General features: G+C 46.3%; 1 long non-coding RNA gene across 1 annotated transcript; it reads left to right on the top strand.

The window, feature by feature from the left end:
• Positions 1–8,166: 8,166 nt before the first annotated feature.
• Positions 8,167–10,544, top strand: LOC308577099. The gene is made up of 3 exons (XR_014003438.1): positions 8,167–8,246; positions 8,305–9,849; positions 10,214–10,544. It is a non-coding gene; the product is annotated as an uncharacterized lncRNA (long non-coding RNA).
• Positions 10,545–10,953: the final 409 nt, after the last annotated feature.

Genomic DNA, 10,953 nt, shown 5'->3' with positions numbered 1-10,953 from the left:
TAAGGTTTTAAATCTGTAGGCTGCCCAATCCCATGGGTCAGTGGTTTTCAACCCGTGTGCCGTGGCACCCTGGGGTGCCTTGAATGATGGTCAGGGGTGCCATGGGCAACACTGGCCTCTGGCCTCCTTTCCTTCCCTCCATCCTCTGATGCCCTCTCGCATCTCTGCCTCCCAAAGGCAGGCAGAGACAACCCAGTGGTGCCTCTGGGGCTGGCTAGGGGGTGCTGATTGCCAGGAGCTGAGGCACCCTTGGAGTAAGCAAGCAAGTGGGTGAGGGAGACTAGCCACCCAGTCCGCCAACCCTTGCAGTTGGGAATGGACAGGCAAGTGGGAAGCCGAGCAGGCAGGCACTGTGCTAGCCTTTCTTGTGCTTGCTGTGTGCAAAGCCTGCCTGGGAGCTAAGGGCCCAGTGCATGCAGGCTCGACAGCCACTGCTGTATCCCAAGGTAAGGTGCTGGCCTCACGTTCACTTTTGGCCAGTCTCCGTTGGGGTGCCAAGGCTGGGGAACTCTTCTTTCCAGACCCCTGTGGGGCAGTGTGAGGAGGCACCTCTCTTTGGGGCACGAGGTGTGTGGCTCAGAGATGAGGGGCAGCAGCACTGGCTTCCCAGAGAACTCCCAAGGAGAGGGGAGAAGAGAGGAGGCTGAGGGAACACTCCACAAGGGAGGGTGCTTGAAAAAGGGTGAAAGGCTGCCAGCTCTGCAGGCAAGGGGTGACATAACTGGGCTCCTGAGCCCTACAGGGGTGCCGCAGAAAGAAAGTAGTTGGTCAAGGCAACCGTGGACTGAAAAAGGTTGAAAACCTTTGCCACAGGTATCTGGTTGGCCACAATGAGAACAGGATGGTGGACAAAATGGACTTTTGGTCTGATCCATCAGGGTTGTTGATGCCCCTCGTGTTAGAGTATGTGTGCGCCATCCAGTCTGCCTGCCCTGCATCCCCTAAATTAGCCTGCTGCCCTCAGATGCACTGCTGTCTCTTTGCCACCGTTGGAGGAAGTTTCAGCTCTCGGTCTGATTGACTTTTGTACATGGAATGCGAGGAGGCCACCATCTTGTCCTTTGCCACAGGCAACACAATGTCTTGGGGCTGGGCTGGTTACCATGTACACTGATAAGCTTGCACACCATTTTGTAACATTTTGGTTGGCCTCACAAAAGTATCGACCTTCTACGGATTTTGGAATGGATAAATGTGTCCTCCACGACTTTGTCACTTTAAGAATTCATCTGGACTTATCACCGCATGTTGTGGTAGTTTCTCCCCTAAGTCACTTACCAATAATGTGAAAAAATACTTGCCCTTCTCTGTCCTGTGCGTACTGGCCTTCACTATTATGAATTGTGAAGGCAGAAATAAAACATTGAGGTTCCTCTTACTGATTGCACAAGGCACTGTGAAAAATAAAAATAAAACTACAAGTCCCTCCTGATGGTTTGCCGTCCAGTCTTGTTAACCAAGTTATGTTAATCTACAAATGGAAAGTTTAGTGCTGTTGGGTCACTTTTTACTATATACGCTTCAAGAATTGCCAACTGAATGAGAAGATGTTATGTCCAACTGAGCATATAAAACATATATCTTTGCAAATCAACTAATTCTCTATTAGTTCTAAATGCAGAGTACTGCAAGGTCCCTGTTTTGTTTCTGATTTATCTCTAAAGGTTTGGTGCTGGGATCCACTGCACAGAGGCTCTAAGGACAAGATGGCAATGCTTACTAGGTGTGCTTCATTGCATTGGTTCTTATGACCCTTAAATGATAAATGAGTATTCATGTTGTAGGTGAGGGGCTGAGACCAAGAGATTGTAGGGTGCCTAAGGCAGTACAATCCTATACAGTAGTACCTCGGGTTAAGAACTTAATTCGTTCTGGAGGTCCGTTCTTAACCTGAAGCTGTTCTTAACCTGAAGCACCACTTTAGCTAATGGGGCCTCCCGCTGCCGCCGCACCGCCACAGCACAATTTCTGTTCTCATTCTGAAGCAAAGTTCTTAACCCGAGGAACTATTTCTGGGTTAGCGGAGTCTGTAACCTGAAGCATCTGTCACCCAAGGTACCACTGTACATGCCTCAGAGCATTGGAAGAGCCTTACTGCAACAGCCCAAGGGCCTGTCCATTCTCACATTGGCCAATCAGATGCTCATGGGAAGCCCACACACGAATAACACAAATCGTTTCTCTCTCCAACTAAAAAAGTGAAATGACTCCAGCTGCAAACTCCAGGAGCAGGGTTGTGAAATTTGGTCACCACCACTTCAAGCTGGTCCTAGCAGCTGTTCAAAGCAGGAGTGTTTCCATCTTCCCATTTTCCATCCAGGGTAGGAGAATGTTCACATACATCCTACTGCCACCAGCTCCTGCCTTTTTGCTGCTGTTCACCCATAACCCAGAGCAAATATTCTTGCTTCATTTTCCCACTTGGAGATGAACAGCTGGGAGAAAAAATGCAGAAGCAGAACTACCCATGTTGTGTAAGGCACTGTTCAACTCTCTTAGGCCATGCACATGTTGAGAAATCAGCTATTAGCTCAAGGCCACAGGGCAGCAAGTAATATTTTCTGCAGAAGATTAAATAAGAGTGTTCTAGTGCCAAAGGACGAGGTCAGATCAGATATAGGCATTTGGAGACACTGATCAAGGAACTCAGTGGCTTCTATGCCTCCCCCCCCCCCCCCGTAATATACAGGAGCAGGATTAATTATTGGATGAGGCCCACGGAAGGACATACCTCCTTGACCACCCCAAACGTCGACATTGTGCATTCAAGAACAAAATGTGTAAATTAAGTTGGCCATGTTTACAAGTGTATCCCCATATGTTTTGCTTGGAGAAGGGACTGCAAAGCAAAGGCTGAACAGGCAGGATATCTGATCCCTGGCAACTCCAGTTAAAAGGGTCAGGGAGCAGGAGTCTCTGCTTGAGACCCTGGACAGCTGCTGCCCATCAGAAAAGACAATACTAGTCTTAGCTAGTACAAGACAGTCTTCTATAGTCAGATTTAGAAAAGATATACCTTGCAAAGGGCAAGGAACAAACATAGCAAAAGTGGAAGAATGCTGAGTTTAGGAAGGCAGGTTAGGAAGTTTAGGTTATGTATTTTTTTGCAGTTTTATTTGTTGATTGTGGCTGCTTTTGTTATGTTGTAATTATGTGTTTTTTCCACACAAGCCATCTTGAGCATGCTTTGAGCCAAGCACAGGTGGCATATAAATTAAATGATTGTACGCATATATGTAATGGCAAAGTTTCTAACAATCCCAGTCTTAATTAGCACATGTTGACGTTTGCAGCTTTGCTTGCTGTGCGGTGGATTGGAGACAATCCAAAAACTAAGGCTGGAAGTAGCTCAGAGCAGAGGCAATGAGTTATAATCTTCTTATCTGACATAAGCTGCTGAACAACCTGCCTTGGAAAATTACTGATATGAGGAAAAACCTTGCCGTTTTAGCATGAAGAAGAGTTATGTCTACCTTGGGAGTCGCTTGGGGTAAGTGGTTATCATGCTTTCCCATCAGTCTATGGGGCTTCTGGTTTTTATGCTGCTTGCATATTCTGGATGTCTGGAAAAAAGCAAAGCCAAACAAAAAACAAAATGAAGATCTGCTCAGGCAGAAGCAGAAAGATTCCTGTGGAATGTTTTATTTCTCTTTTTTTAAACAGATAACCCCTGGCTATATTGCAAGGCGCCTTTGAAAGCAAAACTGAGCACTACAGTGCATACTTTGGCTCAGCCCTAAGAAAATTCCTGCTGGTTCAGACCAGGGGTGCCAACTTGAATAAAATATGGGGGGGGGGGGCAGATAAGCCCCACCCTGCATAATTGACTGCAAGATGCAATGCACACACACCATTTGAATGGCAATGCCCACCTGTTAAGTTGTGGGTGAACATATCAGACGACACAGCGATTCTTCAGACAGCTCTTGTTTATTCACAGGCCAGAACAGAACTGAGCTGAAGGGTTCAGCCAACCTGCTTATATAGAGCTCAACTACAAAGCAACAGTAACAACTTTCTGTAACTATCCAATCACTGAACGTCACTTTCAATTCCTTATCTGCATATGTGGACCTGAGTGAAAACTATCTACAGTATCCCCCTGCTGGCCCAGGGTGAGAACTTCAGTACATAACACCACCAACTTTGGGGACGGAGCGGTCCCTTCAAATATGTTATAGGGGTGGGGGTAGAAGAGCCCTCGGGCCCTAGGAGTTGGCTCCTATGGGTCAGACCAAAGGCCTACCTAATCCTGCTCCCCACAGGGGCCAAGCAGGATGACCATATACAAGCCACAATGACATTGTTGGCCTCCGTTTGTCTCAAGAGACAATGGAGTGTACCTCCGGGGGTGAAGTCAAACTGCTGCATTAGTAGCACCAAAATGACCTTCCTCGGGTGCAAGCCTGGGAAGGGTGTATGGAGGTCCTGGGCTGCCCAGATGACAAGACCCCGCTCTTGGTCTCACTGATGTGGTCCAGAGGAAAGCCTCGGAGTAAGCAAGCAAGCGAGAGAGCCCAGTCATCCAGTCCGCCAGCCCTTGCAGTTGGGAATGGACAGACAAGTGGGAGGCCGGGCTGGCAGGCACTGTGCTGGCTTTTCTTGTGCTTGCTGTGTACAAGGCCTGCCTGGGAGCTAAGTGTCTGGTGCTGAAGAGAAGCCTTTCCACCATGCAGGCCCAGCAGTGCCCACTGCTGCCGCTTCTGTGGGTATGTTTCGTTATCTGAAATTAAAAATCAATAATATATATAAATACGTAAGTCATAGGCTCAGGGTTTTGTTGTCGTTTTTGAATAGGAACACGGGAACTGAGTTCCCTTACATTTTTAAAATTAAATACTCATTTCTCTTTTTTATATTTATTGAATTTATATACCGCCCTGTACCACTTATATATGTAATCAATATTAATCAATCAATTTAATCAATATTAATCAATATTTGGCCTGCGCCAAAAATCCAGCTCAATAAAGTTGTGGCCATTTCTAGTCCAGATCATTGTCTGCTTGAGTTTATTAATCACATCTTACATTTAGCCACTGTGGCTGGGCCTTCAATAAACAAACAAACAAAATTCATGGTGCCTCTCCCAACCGCGGATCCTATGCTTGCCCTTGTGAGAGGCGGGCGGCGGCGGCAGAACCAGTGGTGAGAAAGGGCTCCTTTCGGGCTTCTCGTCTCTCTGCCACTGCCACCCGCCTCACTCGAGTATAAGCCGAGGGGGGCTTTTTCAGCATAAAAAATGTGCTGAAAAAGTCGGCTTATACTTGAGTATATACGGCATATCAGGAAACATCGGCAGCTCATGGGGAAGAATGATGGCTAAATGGGAAGGAGCACAGCTCAGTGTTAGAGCAAATATTTTGCATGGAAAAGATCCTAGGTTCAACCCAGTTGGAAATGGGGCTTGTTGCTGCCAGTCAGTGTAGATGACAGTGAGTAAAATGGACCAGTGATTTGAAGGGGGATGGATTCTTTTTCTTCTATACTGGTAAACTATGAACTGTCAAAATATAACCCTGCTCCTTCCTCCTCCTCTGCCTTTGCCGCTGTTGGCAGCGGAGGAACTAGCAGCCTTTCGGGCTGCTTGTTCTTCCTCCGCCGCTGCCGCCACCACCAGGTTTGTGGTGTGGTGAACCGGCTTATACTCGAGTCAGTACGTTTTCCCAGTTTTTTGTGCTAAAATTAGGTGCCTCGGCTTATATTTGAGTCAGCTTATATTCGAGTATATACGGTATATGGTCCTTCCCCAGTGGTCATCTCAAGATGCTACAGTCTAGTCTTAATAGGTAACATGAGGAAAATGTGGATAAGAGATTCTCCCAGGACTGTGACATTCTAACGTCTTTCTCCCACGTTTCCTCAAAGGAGCTTGGAGCAGCACACATGGTCCCCTCCATTTTATTCTCACAAAGATCTTGAGAGTTAAGTCAGGCTTGAGCGATAGGAAGTGGTCCAAAGTCACACAGTGAACGTACTAGCTGAGTGTGGTTTTCCCCAGTCCTAGTCACACCAAACTGGCTTCAGATATGAAATTTAGGGTCGGGTGACCTGCTTAATCTCTTCCTGGCATGCATGCACATGGGGCGCAACTCATGTAATTAATGCAATCTTCCTCCTGATACCATAATTGGCCAGAACTGTTAATAAAGACCTCATGACATGCTCCCATCTTGTGCTCCCCTCACTTCCTGTGCGGAAGTCACAGTTACTCTTAAAAAACAAACAGAGGGGCAGAATTGTGCAAACCCCATTGGGCATGACCTCTCCTATTCCATCAGTGTGTTTTTTTCCTGGTCAGCCTGCTGAAACATGCTGCTAAAAATCACCCCCACCCCCACTTCCCCTTTAAATTTGGTTCAGGACACAATGTTTATGTGCTGACTCCATTGAACTGGTGGTGGTGGTTTAAATCAGCTGTGTCTCTGTATAAGAGGTCTTTTATCACCATGCTTCATCCAAGTATTTAGACCATGTGGGGCAGTGGGAAGGGGAATAAGGTTTCAAAGAGAGCCCTTAGGATAGTAGTGGGTAAAGTCCAGTGTGATTATAGCAGCAGTGGAAGAAAAGAGATATGGGCCAAAGTGAGATGACTGCAAGAACCCTTAAACTTTTGCAATTCTCAGTACCCAATAACCGGCAGGCCTGACTGAATCCTCAAGCTGTATATTTTTCAAATTTACCCAAAGCCAATGGAGTCACCCAGTGCCATGATTCCAATTCTTGTGTCATGCCTCTACTTCCTGTTCTGTTCTATCTTACTGAAGAACCCATGTCCTTTGCCCAAATTACCTCTCAGTTGGATAATGTCATGAAGGCTTCAAACCTATGCTCATGTACCTGGGAGTAAGCCCCACCAAACTCGTGTCAAAGGCTGAAGAAAGAACTTCCCAGGTAGTAATGGAGTTATGGAAGATAAGGCAAAGTAGCAATGAAAGGTTCTCAGCAAAGTTGATATAGGAATAAGACAATTTCATGGAGGAGAAGGTTATCACTGAGCATACCCTATGTCCTCAAATGCAGCCAGCGAAGGAGAAAGAACTTCTGTCAGCTGGCCAATTGCTGCCTTTGGGATGGGGGAATCTGAGATTGCATCATGTTTCCTACTTTAAAGGCAGGCATTTTCCAGGTTACTGCCCCTTTCTTAGCTTGTGATTTATATATAAATGGATGTTATAAAAACACTATGGTTACATGGTGTTAGTCACACTCAAGTCCATTAGAATTCATGGGTTCAAACTTCCTTTGCCCAGTGCTGTACCACGTTCTCTCTTGGAACTCTCCACACCATAGGGAAACAGATAACCGTGAAACAATATTTACACAAAGCAATCCCACAATTTATCATTATCTTTTGCACTGGTGCATCAGTTAGGAGAAATTCCACCACCGTTTCTCAGAGGAAGATGAAATTCTTCAGATACTTTGTTGGATGGGTGGCTTAACTTAAAAGGTGCCGATTGCGAAGAGCACCAGAGATACAGATCAACCTAGCAGAAGGACCTGAAACAGAGATAGCCAGGAATTGCTGGAGAACTCGAAACTGCTTTCTCCAGGCAAAGACCATCGGATTAACTCTCCTGAAGCCAGTGCAAACAAATGCCATTTCTGCAACATGAAGTTCAGTAAAGGGGAGTTAGCTGGGATTCACAGCCTGTCTTGTGATAGGCGACAGAATCATACAATGAGGGGAAACATGGGGCACAATCCAGAGCAAGTGAAGTGTCCTTCAAATATTAGTGCAGTTAACCCAGGCAATCTGGGGTTAACTTTCTCCCTGATGCTATTGTATGTTCCAAGAGTTTGATAAGGAGGAAGCATTCTACAGTATTCAGATTTAGTCCTCCCCTGCACTATGAAGTGGTACAATCCAGCAACAGATATATATCACCTTACCTAAGTCTGCTGATTGTGTGGCTCAGCTGTAAGTTAAATGCAAATTTAATCTTTACATTATTATTATTTTTTTAAAAAAACTTCAATTCACAAAACACTTTCACCAAAGGGGGAGGTGACACAGTGGCATAGCATGGGGGGTGCAGGGGGGGCTGGCCGCACCGGGCGCAACATCTGGGGGTTAGGGGGCGCAAATCCATGGGTTAGGGGGCGCAAATTACTTGCCTTGCCCCGGGTGCTGACAACCCATGCTACGCCACTGAGGGGACAGGAGCATGGCTATCATGGTTATCTTCTTGAGTGAGTCCCAATACCACTTGCAGCATAAAGAGAATCAATTTTTTTTCTCTGTCAGCATAGCTGTCAACATTTCCCCCTTTTTATGGGAAATTCCTTTATTCCTAATAGGATTCCTCACAAGAAAAGGGAAAAGTTGACAGCCATGTCTATCAGCATGAAATCTTGACGTACAAAAGCTAATTCCCGACATTCCATGGTAATCTTCTAAAAGTCTGCACACCTGTCTTAGGCATGTGTTTACGGACATGGCAAGTCTGCAGACTGGGCTATAACTTAGGAAGTAGAAGAAAACCATGTACCCCAGTAATATGCAAATTCTAGATGGAGTGTGCTTGACATTGTTTGGAGTCTGTAACCTGAAGCGTCTGTAACCCAAGGTACCACTGTATTTGAAAACATGGGCAGCATTAATATAAATTCAACAGGGTAAATAGGTTTTGGTGGATGTAACAATGGAATACTGAATGGTTTAGTTTATATAAAATATGCAGGGATTTATGTGATGCAAAATGAACCATGGAGAGAGAAGAAAGGAAGTCACTGGTATTTTAAGGTTGTTTAAATGAATATTCTAAAATTTAATAAAAAATATGCCAAAAAAAGAGGTTGGCTCAGTCTAAGACCGTTCCCTATATTCCCGTGTTTAAATGCCACAGTGAGGGGGCTCATACCTTCAGTTCTTGGCACAAGGCTCTTCCACCAGTCAGGGAATTGCTTACTTATTCCTCAGGGTATCATAGCTTATTAGGAAATGAAACTTGACTCCACATCAACTTTCGATCTGTGCCCTGCTACCCACTGTTCCCAAGGCGTAGCAGATTGTTGAATCACGATCTAACCCTCTACATCTCTAAGGAGTTGAGACATATGGAATATAGTTCCCTGTTGGCAGACACTGTCATTGAGAGATGAGTAGAGTAAATGTCACCAAGGAAAAAGAGGGGGTTATATGTGCACTGAAGAACTGCTTTGTTTCATGGGATGTATTTTCTTTAAGAAGGGAAAGTCACAGCTGGCCAACACAGACTGCACTGCAACTCTAGCTCTACACCAGGAATAGTCTCCATTTTCTTGTACTTTTCCATCTGTTATTACCTTTATATTTCACCTTTTCTCCGAGATACACAAGGTGGCGTACGTGGTCCTCCTCTTCCCCATTTTCAGCCCCACAACAACCCTCTGAGGTTTGATAGGCTTGAGAGACTGTGACTGGTCCCAGGTGACATCAAGAGCTTTATGCCTGAGTGGGGATTTGAACCCTGGTCTCCTAGGTCTAGTTCACTAGTCTAATCACTACTCTGCACTGGCACCATGGCTGTTCCTCATAAAATGTCTTGCCATGTTTTGTTCTCCATTCTACATTCTGGGGGGAAGTGGAGAAGGCCTTTTTAAAAGGTGATACATTTCAGTCTCCAGCTCACAGCATCGCTAGCCATTGGCCATGCTGGCAGGGGCTGATGGGGGTTGGTGCCTGTGACGTTAACATATGAGAGTGCTGGAGGTGAAATAGTTAAACAAGTTACCCAATCAGAACCCAGGGGGGTGGAGTCAGAGGGACTATAAAACCAGCTCTGGGAGGGGCAAAGGGGGAGTTCATTGGGAGTTGGGTGGTTGGTTGGAGTGGGAGTGAATTGGGATAGAGTCTGTGGGTAGGTTGAGTTAAAAAGGTAAAGGGACCCCTGACCATTAGGTCCAGTCGTGACCGACTCTGGGGTTGCGGCACTCATCTCACTTTATTGGCCGAGGGAGCCTGCGTACAGCTTCCGGGTCATGTGGCCAGCATGATTAAGCTGCTTCTGGCGAACCAGAGCAGTTCATGGAAACACTGTTTACCTTCCCATTGGAGTGGTACCTATTTATCTACTTGCACTTTGACGTGCTTTCGAACTGCTAGGTTGGCAGGAGCAGGGACCGAGCAACGGGCGCTTACCCCGTTGCGGGGATTCGAACCGCCAACCTTCTGATCAGCAAGTCCTAGGCTCTGTGGTTTAACCCACAGAGCCACCTGCGTCCCTAGGTTGAGTTAGTGTGGCGAAATAAGCTGATTCAGGAACAGTTAGGAGCTAGGAAGACAAGTAAATATCTGAGAGGTGGTTTAGTGAATGAGAGCAGGTAGCGGAAGTATTAGGTCTGGATAGGCACCCCACAATTGTAATTGACTGATACCGTTTATGAAACCAAACGCTTGTTAAACGGCAATAAATAAACAGAAGTTTATGTTCCAATTTAACCCTGACTGGACTCTGTATTGTACCAGGTAGGGCCTGGATGGTGGCAGTGATAAATAAAGTGGTGGCACAGGGATCAATAGACGGTGAAACGTCCGGGGACCCTGTGTGATCGCCACAGTGCCCAGCAACAGTGGGCCACAAATTCTCTAGCTCTGACGGAAGGGGGCATGGCAAGGGCAGATTGAGAGCCTGCTGGGGATATACCAGGGCGAGGTACTTACGTATCTGCAGGATCTGGTGCCTTCCCAGTACCCCAACATTTTCCCAGTCCAGAGACACAACTATGCCAGCCTATGGGGGGCAGGGAGAGAGAGAAGGAAATCTGTGAGATGTGATACGTAAGTAGCAGTCAAGTACAACATTCCTTGTTTTCCTAGAGTGGGCATGCGGGGGGAATATTTGGTCCAGCCAATCGAAAACTTCCTGTTTCCTCCTGGCTGGGACGTACTTCCTTTGCAAGTGACTAGAGGTGGGCATGACCTTACCTGTCCAGGTAACAAAAGGACAAGGCGTGCAACACCCTCTC

Source organism: Podarcis bocagei (assembly GCF_964188305.1).
Source record: "Podarcis bocagei genome assembly, chromosome: 17".
NCBI classification, from domain to species: Eukaryota; Metazoa; Chordata; class Lepidosauria; order Squamata; family Lacertidae; genus Podarcis; species Podarcis bocagei.
The sequence above is the reverse complement of the archived record's forward strand: the minus strand, read 5'-3'. Positions and strand labels throughout refer to the sequence as shown.